The sequence below is a fragment of the Delphinapterus leucas genome, chromosome 3, assembly GCF_059928025.1.
Source record: "Delphinapterus leucas isolate spDelLeu-1000000601 "Yukka" chromosome 3, BTC_Dleu_Yukka2, whole genome shotgun sequence".
Taxonomy (NCBI): Eukaryota; Metazoa; Chordata; class Mammalia; order Artiodactyla; family Monodontidae; genus Delphinapterus; species Delphinapterus leucas.
The window spans coordinates 9671334-9689321 of NC_143131.1; the positions used below are offsets into that span (position 1 = coordinate 9671334).

A 17988-nucleotide genomic window follows, 5' to 3' on the forward strand; every position below is an offset into this window, starting at 1 on the left:
GCCGACCACTGCCGCCCCCGGGTCCTGGCCCCACAGGGGCTCGGTCGGGGCTGCGGCTACGGCCACGCGGGGACGGAGCGGGGGGGGGTCGCTCACCAGGTGGGAGGCGCGCTCCTCGTGCCAGTCATCCAGCGCCGGGGACCCGGAGCGGCTCTGAGGGTCTTCTTCAGCGCCCGGCGAGGGAAGTCGAGGCAGCAGCCGCCGCCCCCCGCCACTTGCCCAGAGCCACCCCCAACTCGCTGCGCTCCGGGCTGGGGCGCCGGCTCGAGCGCCAGGCGCACCGTCCCCGGGCGCACGGCCGGACCGGGGTTGAGTAGGTTCGCGCCCAACGGGGTCGTCGGGCGAGGAGGCAAATTTGGGTGCTCCAGCCAGCTCCGCAGAGGAGCACGAGTGGGAGAGGGGAGCCCCTCGGATGGGCCACAAGGGCCGGGCCGCCCCAGCCGAGAGAAGTGGAGGGTGGGGGCCGCCGCCGGGGAGGGACCGCGAGCGGCCAGGGGCTGCGGAGTCCACCCGCGGCGGGAGCGCGGCGCGCGGGAGCCGCCGCAGGGAGAGGAGCCGCCGCCGGCGCCGCCTTCCCGGCGAGTAGAGCTGCGCGGGGAGTACTGGCCGGGAGCGCGGGGCCGCCTCGCCCCGCCCCAGGCCCCGCCCCAGGCCCCGCCCCCTCCGCCGCGCCTCCTCCTCCTCCTCCTCGCAGCCCGGCTGAAACCCGAGCGCTCCACCCCGTTTCTGACCTCCCTGGGCCCCTCCCCTGACACCTCCCCTTCCCGGGACCGGACCCCCTCCGCTCCCCCTGCGTCCCCCTGGACTCCAGGGGCCCCACTGCTGCCTGCCCAGTGCGACTGCGCCCGAGCGTGGACTTTCAGGGACCCTCTCCCCCGCCTTGCAGAGACTTTCTGTAGCTCCTCCGCCCCCGGTCCCGCAGCTCCGACGTGGCTGCTGCGGGAGGAGGGGACCTGGGGAGAGTGGGGAGGGGGGCGGCATAAAGGGCCGGAGGCAGCGCGGGCGGAGACCCGAGATGTGGCGCGTCCACTCCGCCGGCCTCAGCTCCAGGTACGTGCGCGTCCCCCGGCTGAATCCGGCAGTGTGATGAGAGCGGGGGCAGGGGCCTCGGGGTCCTCCCGACTCCGACTCTGTGATTTTGTTCTTTCTGTGCGACATCCTCCTGCGCACTCTGAGCTGGAAACTTCTTAAAGACCGAGGGAGTTGCTGCGGGTTCTTGGAGGAGCGATTTGGGGGTGCGCCTCCCGGCTAGATCGGCTCAGTTTCAGCAGAGTTGAGTTAGAGAAACGAACAGATGCAGCGAACCAGGGAGGCAGGTCAGGGGGCCCCAGGTGGCCACGCTGAGCCAGAGAGGGGGCCCCCAGATGGACAAAGTCATCTCGACCAATTATGGGGCAAATGTTATTGATACTTGCTGCCCTTTTGCCGAACCTTTCGCCTTTATCGAGCGAGTGCTCAGGTGAAAAGATTCTTAATTGGAAAGCAGAGTACCTTTCAAGACTCCTGGAATTTGTTGCAAAATTTGTTGATACTCTGTTGCAAAACTTCGGTAGGGAAAGCTGTAGGGCCGCTCCTGACCCTTTCCTTCTGGATGGGGGTGGGGAACAGTCTCTCTGGGCCCTTTTATCTCCATCTCGGCCTCAAAGGATGGCTTTCAAGTTTCCGTTGCGTAAGGAAACTCATGAACGTCCCCACCACGACCCTCTTACCGCAGTGACAATGGAAAGCTCTACGGCCCACATTCACACAGCCGCTCCAGGGCCAGTGGCCGGGTCTTGGGATTCCCGATAGTGGGAGTGGCCCAGCGTGCCCAAGACTGTGCCCTTGAGTTCAGCTACAAGACAAAGAACCCATCTCTAGCTACAAGGTGTCATGGCTCCCGCTGTAGCCACGCAGATCCAAGAGAAAACCAATCGGAAAACGAATTGACATTGATTTGTCTTTAGTTTCTAGAAATATTTTTTTTAATAAAAGAATTAAATGAAAGTAGTTCCGCAGGTTTCCATGAAAGCTCAGCCCAGCCTCAGAACAACAGTCTCTGTAGCGCTGGTGATGGAGCTGCTGTGGGTACTCAAGGCCTCACTCGGATTTCCTTTAAGACGTCCGGAGGAAATGTCAGTAGCTGGGCGGGTCTCGGAGGTGCATTCTTCCTTGGGTTGTGCTGGGAGCGCTCAGCCTGGTGCCTGGCAGCTGCCGGGCTCCTGGGGCCTTAATGAAAAGCTTAACACGCCTCCTTATGTGCTTGACACGTGGGGCACTAGCTCCATTCCCGACCTTCCGATTCTCCTGTCTACGTGGCACAGAGGCCCAGGAGCGCTCCCCCCGGAGGAGGAGGCTGGCCAAGGTCTAGGCGGACTGCTCTGTCCCTGGGGAGGTGGGAAGGGGAGGGAGGACACTGCCCTACACCTGACCTTGCAACCCTTGGGTGGATATGCCGACCTTGTATCCTCCAGATGCCAGGGCAAAGGGAGAAAGAAACTAGAACCCAAATGTGTTTAACTACTCCTTGTTCTTTGCCCCTCAACACTACAGTTAAAGGCGTTTAAAAAAAAAAAATTCTCTGCATATAGAGAGCTAAGCAGTGGGAAGGAAGTAGCTATCTACTCCATAACCCAGGAGGGCTAGTAACATTTAATTCAATAAGTTATGTAACTTTATGTGTATGTTTGGGGGGGTCGATTTTACAGGTACTTTACAGACTATACCAAAGCATTATTAAAATATGTATTTTTAGTGATAATGAATTACAAATACATTAATAATAAAAATAAGGAATGGGAGAAACCAAATAATAATTTAGGGTGCATCCTTAGTTTTAAAGCAAAATGGAACTAAACTGAAGTCATGACTTTGCCTTGTGACCTGGAGAAAGTTCCTGAACTTTTCTGAGGTATAGTTTCTTCATCAGGAGCTTAAACAAACCTGATGTCACATAGGTCCTTTGTAAACATTAAAGGAAAAAGAAAGTGACATAAGCGAAATACTCACCCAGGGCCCAACACAGAAGTAGGCTCTCTACAACAAAAATTATTTAAAAGAATCCACAGGTGTTTCCTTTTTCCAAATGCAATTTCTGGGATTTTTCCTTAGAACTACTCACTGAAGAAATTCTGGCGTTAAGCTGCTACACATCACAGTCAAAAATGGAGGTGATCATTTCAAAACAAAACTGTTTAGTTCTCTTCCTTTAAAAATGAAATCATAGCTTTCCCTAAACTGTGTTAGGTAAGCCATGCAGTTAATGTAAAAGAATGAGAAATCCAACCAAACACGTGGTGGAAATGATGAATTCTGGGGCGCTGATTCATGTGATTTGAAAAACGCCATCCATTTCCTGATTCACCTCAGTTTCTGGGTGGAACTATGAAGGATCTCTTATATCTCTGAAATAAGTAATTGATTTTGTCTTGTCTTTTCTTCCCCCCCTTGTGCTTGAATTCCAGCCACATGGTTAAACTGCCAACTTAGAGGAGAGAAGCTGGGAGGGAGCTGCAGAGATCACCCAGAAGAGATCATGATGCCGCTATGGGTCACAAGTGACCTTAAAGGGAAACCTTGCTGTTTGTGATCCTTACAATGTGATGAGATTATATTAATATCATGAAAAACTTCAGCCCAGAAGTTGTGACTCTAGACATTTACATCGTAACTGGATTTTCCTACCAATGAGGCGGGAACACATTACAATCACCATCAACATATGTTCTCTTTTCACCCCTGTTTTCCTTCTTTTAGATCCATGGCATTTAAGAATTGGAACAACTGCTGGATCATCTGATCAACCCCATCAGGTTTTTTTCTTAAAATGGCCAAACATTGATAAAAAGATATCTGTTTGAGCATCACTAAAATTGTGCAATGCTGCTTTTTATTCAGCAATTTTAAGTATTTGGAAGACCCATGATTAAGGTTGCAGGTGACATTGGGATGCTCCCCAGAATTTTTACAGATGAAGGATCACCGAGAAAGGAGAGTTCAGGGAGTCATCAGCTCCTACTCACATCCCTTGAGCTTCCCCAGAAACTCTTTAGGTTTTTTTTAACCCAAGAAACACTCACTCCCCTTTTAATGTAGCAGCCCACTCCCCTGGCAGAGATAAGCAGACCAGTTTTATTCCAAAAAAGCAGCCCAGGAACTAGGATAGAATGGAAAAAATAGCTATGACACATCTGAGCATGGGCATGGGACAAAGTGCAATTTCCTGGACCTTAAATGGAAGGACCAGGTCAACCACGTGGGCACCAGCGCTCTGCCAGTCTGTGCACTGGACATTCCATCGTGTCCCCTTCTCTGAAGTCTCAGTTTCCACCCAAGTCCATCCAGGGCCTGCTTCAAGCTTCCCACGTCTGGTCAGGTGAACATGCTTTGCCACTGCTGGTTGTTCCGTGCAGGTTAGCACAGAGTAACCTGGCCCTCGCCCCATCCAGGTGAGCTCTGCTCACCAGTGAGCTCTCTTGATCTCACTTCACGGGTGAAAACCACCTTCCCAGATGTCACAGCCACGTTCAAGGGAACAGCCTGCTTAAAAATCTATCTACTGCGGACCTCAGCAAGAACTCAAGGATACAACGATCAGGGCATATATTCAACAAGAAATGCTCACTTATTTTTTACTTAGAAAAGCTTAGTAATTAATCTCACTTTCAGTAAGGGTCTATTAATAAAAGATGTGTTTTACCTCAGCTGTGTATCTAGAATACCAAAGTATTCTAGAAATCTGAAGTATTTCTCCTGGTGTTTATGGTTAAATGTCTAGATATATTTTTCTAGCAACCCACTTTCCTTAAAATAAAATCGGTATGCTCAAAATACCTCAAGTCGCCTTTTTATAAGTATTGTATGGGCGGGGGGTGGGGGGGAAATGCTAAGTTTAAAAGATTGCGGGAATACCTACAGGAAATGCAAATGGTTTGCAGCATGGAGATAAAACACTCCTGAGTGTAATTTTCTGACATTGAGCCCTGTATATATCTTGAGTATCTATAAGCAAAGAAAGACTGTACTTTTAAATATATATATATGTTTGATACTTATTAATCAATGTCCTCTATATTCCTCTGTCTTTGGAAATAGAGCTTTGGTGGGGAAATAAATACATTTGGGAATATATTTTTTAAAATAATGCTTATCCTACACAGATTTAGAAACACAAATTAGTCTGTCTTAGTTTATTCCATCATTTACCAGGGAGATCAACTCATAATGATCTTGAGTTCAATGAAAAGAATATCTACTCAGTGAAATTACACCAGTAGGCAAAGTGTCTTCTGAAGCAAATCAGCAGGAAGATGAACTGTTAAGGATCCTGTCGCACCGTCTGTCAAATCTCATTTCAGACCCTCCTTTCCATTCCCGTTATCGTTGCCTTAATGCAGAATGTCAGCTTCTCTCACCCAAAATACCAACCCCTCCTCTTACCTGTCTCCCTGTCACCCCTAGTCTATATCACTACACCACAGTGATCACCTGCAAACAGCAACCCCTGCCCCCATCACCCTTAATAACACAGACCCCCTGATTATAGTTAAACTGTAATCTTCCTGGCTTTGAGAATAATTTTTTTTCTTGCACCTAGGTTTGACCGTGGAATTTAGCCATGACGAATAAGATGTAAGTCCCTGGGATTCCAAGGAAGGCTTCATAAAGGGGGGCAACACCTACCTGGGTGTACACTTTCTTGCCCTTCCCTCCCCCTTCCAGATTCCTGCCTGGAACTTGGTTGTGATAGTTGAAATTCCAGCCACCATCTTGGACTTGTAAGGTAACCTTAGGATATAAGCCATGAGCTAAGGATAGTAAAGCTGGGAAGAAAAAAAAAAAAAAAAAGGCCTGAATCCCTAGTGACTTTATGGAGCCTCCTTATCAGCCCGGGATTGCTACCTGCAGACTTCATAACATGAAAAAGAAATGACTTCCCCTTCTGTTTTATCCATCATTGTCTCTATTCTGGTTTTCACAGAAGAATGGGATTTCTAACTGACAGAACATGTACGGATCTTCCAGATCCAGCATCCCTGCAGGCTCATCTCTCAGCATTACCACCCATGCAGCCCTCCTTCTCTCCATCCCTCCCTCCCACACTGCTTTTCTGCTTTCAGTATAGCTTGTTGCCTGGCATGTGCCCGGCACTTGGATGCAGGTTGAGTAGAAGGGAGAGCAGCACAGCCAATGCCTGCCCTTTCAAAATTACCTTGGGGAGGTGGGAATCAATGACTGATCTCACAAGTATGTCAGCATAAGCCCTGGGAAGTGCTATGAAAGGCAAGTTTAGGAGTGTCTGCTTTAGTCTGGGGAGTCAGAACAGGCATCATTGAGAAGGTGGCATTTGAGCTGACATTGGAAGGATGAGTAGTGACTAACAAGAAAATGGGGGAAGAGAGTAAGATTCCAGGAAAAAGCAGAAATATTTAACTTTAGAAGTTAACTCATACACAGTTGTTAAAATATCAAGGATAGTAATCGTAATTGCAAAAGAACAACCAGAGATACAATCTTCTAAAACAGTAGAGAGGAAAAAAGATGAAATAAAAACAACTTGCTCAATCCAGTAGAAGGCTAGAAAGGGAACAAAGACAACTGTAAAGAAAAAAATTGTAGAAAGAAAAACTAGAAGAAATTAAGTAAATATATAAAATCTGGTTATATCAGAAAGCACAATACACAAAGGGAAAAATACACCAGACATCAGTCAGAATAAAGCTAGTTTACAAATACTAATACCAGAAACACAGATATTTAGATTAAAATCTTTTTCAGTAAAAATATTTACTGTCTAAAAATGATTCAGTTCATTAGGAAATACAGATACGTATACAACTAACAAGAGTTTCAAAATATAAAAAGTAAAAATCTACAGTATTGTAAGGAAAATTCACAAATCCTCAATCATTGATGGAGCATATTTCTCTCACTAATTGACGGATCCACAGGAAAAAAAAATTGTATGAACTTAGATATCCTGAGAAAAGCAATTAGCAAGGTTATTCTAATGGTATATCAAATGCTCATGCAAGATTTAGAAAAATTAATCAAGTCTGGGGCTGCAAAGCAAGCCTCAATAAATTCTGAATAGTTAGTACCATGATTAGGTTACAAGTTAATAATTTAAAAAAGAATTTAGAAAACTTCACATTTGTCAGTTATAAGTCATATTTCTAATAACACATGTGACAAAGAAGACATAATGGAAATCATAAAAATTCATATGTTGCATAAAAATACAACATGTAAAACTTATGTGATATAGGTAAAGTCATATTTACAGAGAAATTTAGCCTTAAGTACTTATATTAGGAAGGAAGCAGTGAAATTTTTTTCTTCCAGCTTTATTGAGACATAATTGACATGCAGCACTGTATATGTTTAAGGTGTACAGCATACTGATTTGACTTACATCATAAAAAGATTGTCACAGTAAGTTTAGTGAACATCCATTGTCTCATATAGATACAAATTTAAAGAAATAGGACAAAAATGTTTTTTGGGGGGATGAGAACTCTAAGAAAGACTGCAATTAACAAGCTAAATGTCTAACTCAAAAACCCAGAAAAAGAACAGAGCAAGGAAAATAATGTAGTTGATATCACATTTTAATGAAATAGGCTATAAAGATACAATAGAGGGAATGGACAATACCAAAGCTGTTTTTAAAAAACCACAAAAGATTAATAAAATAGACCTCTGAAAAGATATGTAACTCACTAGAAAAAAATCAGCTTTAGAAAACTAACTAAAGAAGAAATGAAAATCCAAAAACACTTATAACCATTAAAGAAACTGAATCAGTAAAAAGAACAGGCAAACAGGCCTGCATGGTTTTCTAGGAAGATTCTACCAAATATTCAAGACACAATTAATCCCTATTCTGTGAAAGTTATTCCAATGAATACAAAAACCATAGACCAAACTCCCCAAAATTCAAGGATGTTTTATCATTAGAACATATACCAATATAAAGCACCTCATCAACAGAATAAAAAAGAAAAATCGTATGATCATTTGAGAAACTACAAAATATGCTTTGATAAAATTCAACATATGTTTATCATTTTAAAAAACCTCTTAGCTATGAGACTAGTAGTAGAGACCTAAATGTAAGGCTGGACACTATAAAACTCTTAGAGGAAAACATAGGAATAACACTCTTTGACATAAATCACAGCAAGATCTTTTTTGATCCACCTCCTAGAGTAATGGAAATAAAAACAAAAATAAACAAATGGGACCTAATGAAACTTAAAAGCTTTTGCACAGCAAAGGAAACTACAAAGAAGACGAAAAGACAACCCTCAGAATGGAAGAAAATATTTACAAACGAAGCAACTGACAAAGGATTCATCTCCAAAATAAATAAACAGCTCATGTAGCTCAATATTAAAAAAACAAACAACCCAATCCAAAAATGGGCAGAAGACCTAAATAGACATCTCTCCAAAGAAGACATACAGATGGCCAAGAGGAACATGAAAAGCTGCTCAACACCACTAATTATTAGAGAAATGCAAGTCAAAACTACAGTGGGGTATCACCTCACACCTGTTAGAATGGGCATCATCAGAAAATCTACAAACAACAAATGCTGGAGAGGGTGTGGAGAAAAGGGAACCCTCTTGCACTGTTGGTGGGAATGTAAATTGATACAGCCACTATGGAGAACAGTATGGAGGTTCCTTAAAAAACTAAAAATAGAATTACCATATGACCCAGCAATCCCACTACTGGGCATATACCCAGAGAAAACCATAATTCAAAAAGACACATGCACCACGATGTTCACCGCAGCACCGCAGCCAGGTCATGGAAGCAACCTAAATGTCCATCGACAGATGAATGGATAAAGAAATTGTGGTACATATATACAATGGAATATTACTCAGCCATAAAAAGGAACAAAATTGGGTAATTTGTAGAGACGTGGATGAATCTAGAGACTGTCATACAGAGTGAAGTAAGTCAGAAAGAGAAAAACAAATATCATATATTAACGCATATATGTGGAACCTAGATAATGGTACAGATGAACCGGTTTGCAGGGCAGAAATAGAGGCACAGATGTAGAGAACAGACGTATGGACACCAAGGGGGTAAAGTGGCGGGGGGGGGTGGTGAGATGAACTGGGCAATTGGGATTGATATGTATACACTGATGTGTATAAAATGGATGACGAATAAGAACCTGCTCTATAAAAAAATAAATAAAATTCAAAAATTCCAAAAAAATTAGGCTAGTAGTAGAAAGAAATTTACCTAATCTAATAGACTATACACACACAAAGAAAAACCCAAACTTGACGTTTAATTGTGAAAAGTTGGAGATATTTACTTGAAAGAGAAGATCAAGACCAGCATGCACATATCAACACTTTTATTCAACACAGAAACAATGGTTGAAAAGGAAGGAACAAACTTTAAATTGCAGACTGTATAAGCGTCTCCAGTAAAAGCACTTAAGAACGTCTACAGATAAATACTTAGAATAAAGAGAAAGTTCTGCAAGATTGCTAGATAGAATCTCAACATACAAATCAATTGTGTTCCCATAAGCCAGCAGCAAATAGCAGAAAATATAATTTAGAAAAGATAACATTAACCAAAAAAAAACAATTGTTACCTAGGAATAATGTTGGCAAAAGATATGTTGAACCTTTGTGGAAAACTTATAAAACTAAATTTTAAGATCCTACAGATGATCTAAATAAATCAATCCTATCTCACATTTAAGGGTGGAATGATTCCGTGTATAATATCTTGAACATAACGTATTCATTTCAAAATGTCCATCTTCCACAAATTAATCCTTAAATACAATGTAGGTCCAATCAAGATCTCGACTGGCTCTATGGAACTTAGGTAGATCCTAAAATGTATAAGCAAGACAAGAGCAAATGTTTAGGAGTGGTTACATAATTTCTGTAGAAAATGAACAAGATAGATGGGAGTCATTAGATATCAGTACTGTTCATAAAGCTATAGCAATTATGACATTTATATATTGGCACAGAGAGAGACAGAGAAAACAATGGAGCAGAGGGCCCATAGACAGACGCCCACGTATGCCAGCTTTAACATGCGACAAAGGGGCTCACTGGAGAGAAGTGGGGCTCAAATGGTCTAAGACAATTGACTATCCCGATGCAAAAACATTTCATCAGATACTTCCCTCAAGCCAGTCATAGAAATAACTTCAAAGTAGATTAAAGCCAAAGTGAGAAGCAGAATATTCAAACATTTAGGAAAACATGTTAAGCATCTATCTATATGACCTCTGGGTAGGGAAGCAGTTCTCAAAATAAGATACAAAGACCAGTCTTAAAGAAAATAAAAAAGATCAATACAGCAAACAACATTAAAGTTTAGAACTTGCATATGACAAAATACAACTTAAAGCAAGCCGTAGCCCGGGAGAATTGTCAGTGCATACAAGTGACAAAAGATGGTAGACAGAATATATCTTCTAACTCCCACCCATCCACTGGAGAAGGAGGAAGCAATAGAAAAATGTGCAAATGGAACAGGAAGCTCAGTGGCCAATAAACACAAGAATAGAATACAACCTCCCTAATAATCATGGAAATTTAATTAAAGCAAGATGGCACAATGCCAAACCAATCAGAATGGCAATAACGAAAAAGTCTGGCAATACCACCTGCTATCACATATTGACTAGGGGAACTTAGAGGTGTAAATGGGTACAATCACTTGGGAAGGCATTTTGGCCACCCCTATAAAGTTGAAAATGTACATTCCATACAGCTCAGTGGGCAAAGTTTCAGAGGACATTCAGTATATTGCCAGTTCATATAAAGTAGTAAAACCAAAAATCATATCTGTATAACGTATGGATATATACACAGTAGTTAAATAGCAACAGAAATGATAAACATTCATGTCTGGGGAGGGAGAGGAGAAGGAGAATTTAGAAAGATAAACAAGGGACACCAACTTTATCTGTGATTCTGTTTTCCATTAAAAAAAAATAAGATATGAAGCAATATTGAGAAATGTTAAGATTGGATAAAGCTGGTTTGGTGGGTGTTCATTAGATTATTATCCTTTTCTGTATGCTCACAAGATTTCGTAATTCAATAAAGAAGGTTCATGGGAAGTAAGAAAGTGCACACAGTAGGCAAAGAAAACTCATTAGAGCAGTTTTGTCCTGAAGAGGAACAAAAGGACTGGTGGCAGCTGGAGAGATGTGTGTACAGAGGGCTATTTATTAAAGTGGGTCATTGAAGCATGTTTATACATTGATTGAAATACCTTCAGAGACAGAAAGAAATTGCCTATGTAATAGAAGAAAAAAGGTAATACCAGGAACAAAGTTCTTGGAAAAATAGGAGATAATAGAATTTGTGTTTGGAGAGAGCAGGGGTTTGTCTTAGCGTTGTCATAGGAGAGAGGGCCAGGGAGAGACCAGGCACAGGCAGGAATGGACTTTTGTTGGTACAGATGCACGCCTGCCCTTCTGATAACTTTTGTTTTCCTAATGAAGTATGATGTCAGGTTCGGCTGGGGAGTAGGTAGAGGGCATGAAGTTTAGAGAAGAGAAGCTGTGAAATCAGCATCTTGGAAATCGGGAAAACAAACTTACTGGGATCTCCATGCTGCACTGAATGACAAATAAGGCTTGTGGTCGTCATCATAAAATGAACCCCATCCACATGATAGTGACATTTTCTCCAGCAAAGTTCAGCAGCCAAGGCACTGGTGTGGGGAAAGCTATTGATTGGGTCCAACCAGGAGATGGTTTCTCCAAGCAACGGAAAAAGAGAAAAGCAGGAAAACGGAAGATGTTTATAAGCAAGTGACTTTACAGTTTTCAATGGAAGCCAACTAAGGAGGACGTGGGGACAAAAATGATGGTGTCAGTGGACTGGAGGATAAGATAAAGTCAGGAATCACTGCAAGGGATCCCTTTGAAAGTGAAGCAGAAGAAGTTGTTATGGGGGAGGGGTAGGTTGAGGAGGTGCAGTGCATCAAGGTGTTTCCATGGAGACGGGGGCCAAGGGGGAGAAGTCAGTGGTTGTTGAAAGTGGGGAGGACAGATGGGTCATGGAACAGAAGCCCAGCATCTTAGATGTGTGATCAGTGTAGGTGCTGAAATCCCCAGGAGGAGCCTTCAGTGAGAGAGGCAGGGTGACCCAGGCAGGTCAGCAGACAACAGCCACGAGAAAGGGGCACCACCTTATTCATTTTACAGAGTTTGAAAATATGGTTCAGAGAGAATGCGTCTCTATGAAGTAACCCACAAGCTAATAACTAGAGGAACCCAGAAGGGTTGGACACCAAATGCCACCCTCTTCCCACTGTACTAAACTTCTCATACAAGTTTCAACACAGTAAACCTGAATAACCGTGCAATGGAATTCGATGTTAATCTCCTGTATCTCTTCTAGAAGGAACTGATCATCACAATCCTTAACCAGTGTGACTAATCAGAAATATCTCGGGAGTTTGTCAACAAACACAAGTCCAGGCTGACCCTCAACCCCGTGAATTCGTCTCTAGGGGGTGAGTTCAGATATGTGATTTTGAAAAAGCTCTCTGGGTGAGTCTGAAACACAACACATATTGACTCGGGTTACTGTCAGTTCAAAAGCTTACTTCTCTCTAAATCATGAGTGGTTCTGTTAGTCCTGAGGAAGAAATGATCCAATAGAACAAAGGCTTGAGTGCTCAACTGGGAGTGTTTTTCTATCCATCTCTAAGCTTCTGGAATTCTTGCTCTGAGTAGCCTATAGAGCAACTCATTCCATACTAAGCTGTATTGAGAGACACGTTTTTCTGTTTAGAATCTTATATAATCAGAGCAGATTCTTAATATTTGCTCACCTTGCCCCAAAATCATTAAAAATCAACTTTTATCAATTGATTTCTATAGAATATTTTGTTTATCTGTAGTATCTCCTGCAAAATGTTGCCTTGATTATTAGTTTAGAGATTGCCTGTATTATGAGAGCCTCTGTCTCTGTCTCTCCCTTTCTGCCTCTGTCTCTCTCTCACACACACACGCACACACATACACACACTTTTCTCTTCTGCTAGGATCAGATTTTGCAGCTTCGTGCATGGATGAAAGCACCTTCTGTGGGATATGGACTGAGAAAGGATTCCCCACTGAGTAGCACCAAGACCAGTTTGACCATTGTTTACTCTCTCCCTACCCTAAATTCTCAGCTCAACCAGAACAGACATGTTTCTTTAATCATGCAATCATAGGAGCTACAATAATATTTATTTCACCTTTCACTGCCCCCAGGAGATGATATCATTCCAGCTCACCCCGGGGGAACATGTCAGGCTCTTGGGTGGGTGAGGAAATGGCCTGTGGGTACCTCATTCCCAGAAGATTATGCCACACCTGCCAGCCTCCACCGAGCCCAATACTGCTACCCTCTCCGAGTAGGCAGGATTGTCTTCTATGTCACTCCTCAGAGCCTCGTGCTGTTCAGGGCACGTGATTCATCTATGGTGACTGCTCAGGTGAAGTCACAAACATCTGAGGCTCAGACAGTCCCCAGCCAAGTGTCTTACAGTGTGTCTTTCATGTATCAATAGTTGACATGAGTTGAGTATTTTCTGTTTACCAGGCTCTGAGCTTAAAGGTTTAAGCTATTAACCTGATAAGTCCTCACAAAATCTCTACATGCTGGAAACGATTATTATCACCACTTTATGGATGAGAACACTGAGGAAGAGAGATTGTCATTTCCCCCACAATCAGACAACTGGGAGGCATAGATGGGATTCAGATGGCTGTCCTGAGGCTGGATCTTCTCTACCACCACTACTATGCACTAGACCAGAGGTTGGTGAACTTTTCCTGTAAAGACCAGGTAGTAAATATTTAGGCTTTGTGAGCCATGGGGGTCTCTGTTGTAACTCCAGACAAGAGATAAATGAATTGTGTTCCAACAACACTTTATTTACAAAAGCAGGTGGAGGGCCACCTTTGGCCCCCAGGTGGCTGATCCCAGTGGCGCCCAAAATTGAACATGCCTCAGAATCATTGGGAGAGTTCATTAAAATCAAACTGGTGCCCAACACCCTCCCGAGTGTCTAATTCATCAGGTCTTGAGAGAGGCCCAAGACTACATCTTTAACTGTCTCCAGGTGATGCCAATGCTGCGGGTCTGGGGATTGCCCTTTGAGAACGGCAGCCACGGAGAATGTTAGCACACACAGCCTGAATGTTATCTTCCGAAGGTAAATCAGAATTACCATAAAGTCTTGCCATTCCTATAACTTCCCCTTTGCAGTCTTGACTCTCAGGAATTTTGTTTCCTTTCCCTTTGCAGTCTTTACTCTCAGGAATTTTGTTTCAGGAACATCAGCTCTTCAGACCTGGACCAGATTTTATCTTCTTGGTATTCACAGTGCTGGCATAGTGGCTTATGTTACCAGGAGTTCAAAACTATTTTCTTGTAGAGTGAAAACAAAATGAATGACTCTAGTGCTCTGTTAGATTATTTCTAACATTTTTTAGAATGTGACAAAAATACTAAGGATTTCAGTAAATTGCTCAGACTCAGAGCATGACATGACCCAGTGTGGGGAAATCATTTGTATGGTATAGTAGCTAATTTTTCCCACTTCACAAATTTAAGGAAAATCTACATTTTAAAACAGTCCTGAGTTTTGTCCAAGTCACATTAAATGTAGCCTGCTCTGAGTTGCCATTCCCCATAGAAGAAGCCCTTGCCTCTCAAAATATTCCTTAGAGATTGGAGACAAAAGGAGTTGTAGGTTCTAGGATTTCACAGAAGGCATTAGCAATCTAGGCAACAACAGATCTTACTGTTAAAAGATTGGGTTAAGGCTGACTGGACATGTGTAGAAATAACTCGAGCACAGGATACCTGTCCGGACTGACTCCCCTTCGGGGTAAGTGGCCAGATGTAAGGCAAGGAGCAAGCCACTTACAAATCTCAGTGCCCTGGCCGAACCATAAGGGCATCAGGGCCCCTGGTTCTCTTTATTTAGAAAAATGGGTGGGACATTTAAATGTTCTCCAAACTATTTGAAATAAAAGAAAAAGGAAACTTGTTTAGCTTCAAAGTATGATTTTTTCCTTTCTTTTTTCCCAGTTCTGGGAAAAACTAAATGCAGCAGCAGAGTGAAAAGATTGTTCGCTGTGTTTGGTACCCAAGCGTCAGGGCTGTCCTGCGTCCAAATGTTAATTTGAACTGACAGAACACTCTCAACACTTTAATTTTATTTCATAACAAAAAAGGCAAACTTAATTTCTAAGTGTTTTTATTCCAAGTTTAATGGCTCCTATTCCCAAGGTCGGCAAACAGATGGAGTTGAAGGCGAGAATGTATAATTGCAGATTAAGAAACTGCAAAATTAATATTACTTTGTTAATGTCAAGATAAGATTTGAGAGCCAAATGGGATTTTCAAGATCATTGATCTTGAACTTCATCACACAGATGAAGACACTGAGGCTGGAGAGACTATGTGTCCCTTCTGGATTCCCAGAGCCAGCTGGGGACAGAGCAACATCTGATCCCGGCCTCCTGGCACGTAAACCAGGCCCCCTGCTCCCATGCTTCACTCTCCCCGGTAATTCCTTACAGGAAAGGGGCTGCGATTTACCTCTCACTGCTTCATCTTCCGATGGGCGTGTATGTGCACAGGTACACACGCTCATCGATAATAATTATCTGACTATACATTTGAGTTTAGTCCCCCATTTTCAGATATTTCATAATTTACTTGGATCTGTCAGCAAAATATTGTACAAAGACCATGAAAGAATTATTCAAGTATGACTTAACCTCGCTATGTGTGGTAACAAGGATTTAATTGGACTTTATATGACAGAGATGCAAAATAACAGGGACTTAAACCCTGGGGGCAAAGGAAAAGCCAGGGCTGTGATGATAGATCACTTCCAAAATTCCTCAGGAGCCTGGTTCCTCTCTGGGGCCATTCCTAGTGGGCTTCCCATGTCTTCACGGTCCAACATGTTTAACCACCACCCCAAAATTCCAGCCATGAAAGGAGGGAGGGGAAGAGAAAGGGAATGCAATACTCTTTCTCATGTGGACATGCCCTGGAGGCTGCACACACATAACCTTGGCTGAAACTTAGTTACATGGTCAGATATAGATTCTGAGTCACCATGTGCCCAGCTAAATATAGTGTATGGAATTACATACTATAGAAGAAACAATGGTTATTGCTTTTGCATTAGTTCTGTCTTAATTGACCTTTCTGGCCATCCAAATATCCAAGCCTAATCATTTTCTCATGTGAAGACACATCCAACCCCTAACCCAGGCAGGCAATCCCATATTGTCATTGCATTCGCCTCCAAATGTGTGCTGTCTTCACCAGGTCCAGGCTTGGTCCCCTAGTCTAGCAAGTATACATTAAAAGATAAGTTTTCTGCCCATCCATCACATCAAATATACAGTGGTAAAGTAGGAACAGGAAACTTCAATGAAAAAAAAAATCTCCCAATGGAAGACACATAGCAGCCACGGGTTCTTACTAGTTAGCAAATCCTTCTGAAGTCGCCCTGCCCAGGAGTCAACTCTCTGGTCACTTCATCTGGACACCCTGGGCAGAGCTCTCTGGAAGGAGATCCTCGTCCTTTGTCTTGCATGGCTTTGTCTGCTGGAGGTGCCTGTGTGGTCCCTTTGCCCTTGTGGTCCCTTAGCCTGTGTGATCCAGCTGGGGCAAGCACAGCCTCCAACAGGATGACAGTGGGTCACCAATCACATATGTACGCAGGCTCGCCTTGTGGTTTCCTTAACAGCACGCTTTCCTCAGAAAAACGTAGCAGTGACTGCCATTTCAACCTTAAAATTCAGCATTTTTATTTCCTCACTTCTGTGCTCTGCCAGAATTCAAATAAATGGTGACTGCCTTGAGGGTGTCTCAAGGAAACATGGAAATGGCCTTGTTCTGGTCTCTCATTGTCTGACAGGAAACTCCTTATTTGAGGAACGTGAGAACAATTTCCGAGCTCTTGCCTTTGTAGCCTTCTCTAAGCTGCCTCTTGTCACTGTTTCAGTTTGGGGTAGGGTATGGATTTATCAGCCTTACCAAGTCCCAAGAGGACCCTTAGTCAACTCAATTGACTACAGGGGAGTTAGTCGCTTCCTCAAGAGAGAATGTGACTTAGCAGAGCTGAGGTCCTTCCGTTTTTGCTGAATGTCTAGCTGGCTCTAGTTGTAATACACTTCTCTTATGTGTCAAGTAGCAGCCAGAACACACCAACATTCTGAATTTTCTGATCATTTTCCTGAATGGTGGTGATGGCATGTGTTTTGCCTCCCAAGATACTGCAGAAAACAGTATCACTGAATGTTTTGTCACTGCATAACAAGGATCACAAGCTTTCCAGCCTCCAAGATCTGTCTTTGCCACCCACTGTCAAAATGTTTCCTCTAAGACAATGACATCAATTTTAGTTTCTAACAAAGGCAACGTTGCAGTCCCAGGAATCAAATTCTTCTCTATAGATTCACCCAAATTTATGATGGCTTAGAAGTTGACTGCTTTCTCACTCAGAATCTAAACTTGTATCTCTGTTCCACAGGGTCACCAGGCACCCAGGATCTTTTTCCTGGTCGCCTTGCCATGCCTTGGTAACTCTCTGGTCTTCAAGGCTCAACATTTCTTAGGACCATGTCCACCAGTAAGGAGGCAGAACAAGGGATGCTATGTCCCTGGAGATTTCACACATCATTTCTCTTCAATCCTATTATTCAGAATTAAATCTTAAGAATAAACTCATTTTTCAGCATGGCTTAGTGCCCAGACAAAGCTCAAGTGTTTTATTGCTAGAGAAGGAAGGGAAGTTGATATCGTGGAACCTCTGCCACATCATGGAATCTTTTTAATGTGAAGCATAAATATTTAGAAAACAACCTATAATTAGTTTATAGATGTAATTGCAGGGCGACTATATATTTTTACCTCTGAATCTCCCTCCTCTAGAAAATTGGTGATATTGCCAACAGGGAAATTTTAG

At 43.1% G+C, this 17988-nt stretch overlaps 1 protein-coding gene and 1 non-coding gene across 4 annotated transcripts in view; one reads left to right on the top strand and one right to left on the bottom strand.

Annotated features, from left to right (window-relative positions):
- The window catches only part of SEMA5A (semaphorin 5A), a 476576-nt gene extending 475972 nt beyond the window's left edge, over window positions 1-604 (bottom strand). For all 3 annotated transcript variants that reach the window (XM_089908674.1, XM_022581376.3, XM_089908670.1), the window contains exon 1: window positions 97-604. The gene's annotated coding sequence lies outside the window, so the exon portion shown is untranslated. The remainder of the gene's footprint in view (window positions 1-96) is intronic.
- A 2670-nt stretch (window positions 605-3274) lies between these two features.
- On the top strand, window positions 3275-3344 carry LOC115802655 (small nucleolar RNA SNORD123). The gene has a single exon (XR_004023167.1). It is a non-coding gene; the product is annotated as a small nucleolar RNA SNORD123 (small nucleolar RNA).
- Window positions 3345-17988: the final 14644 nt, after the last annotated feature.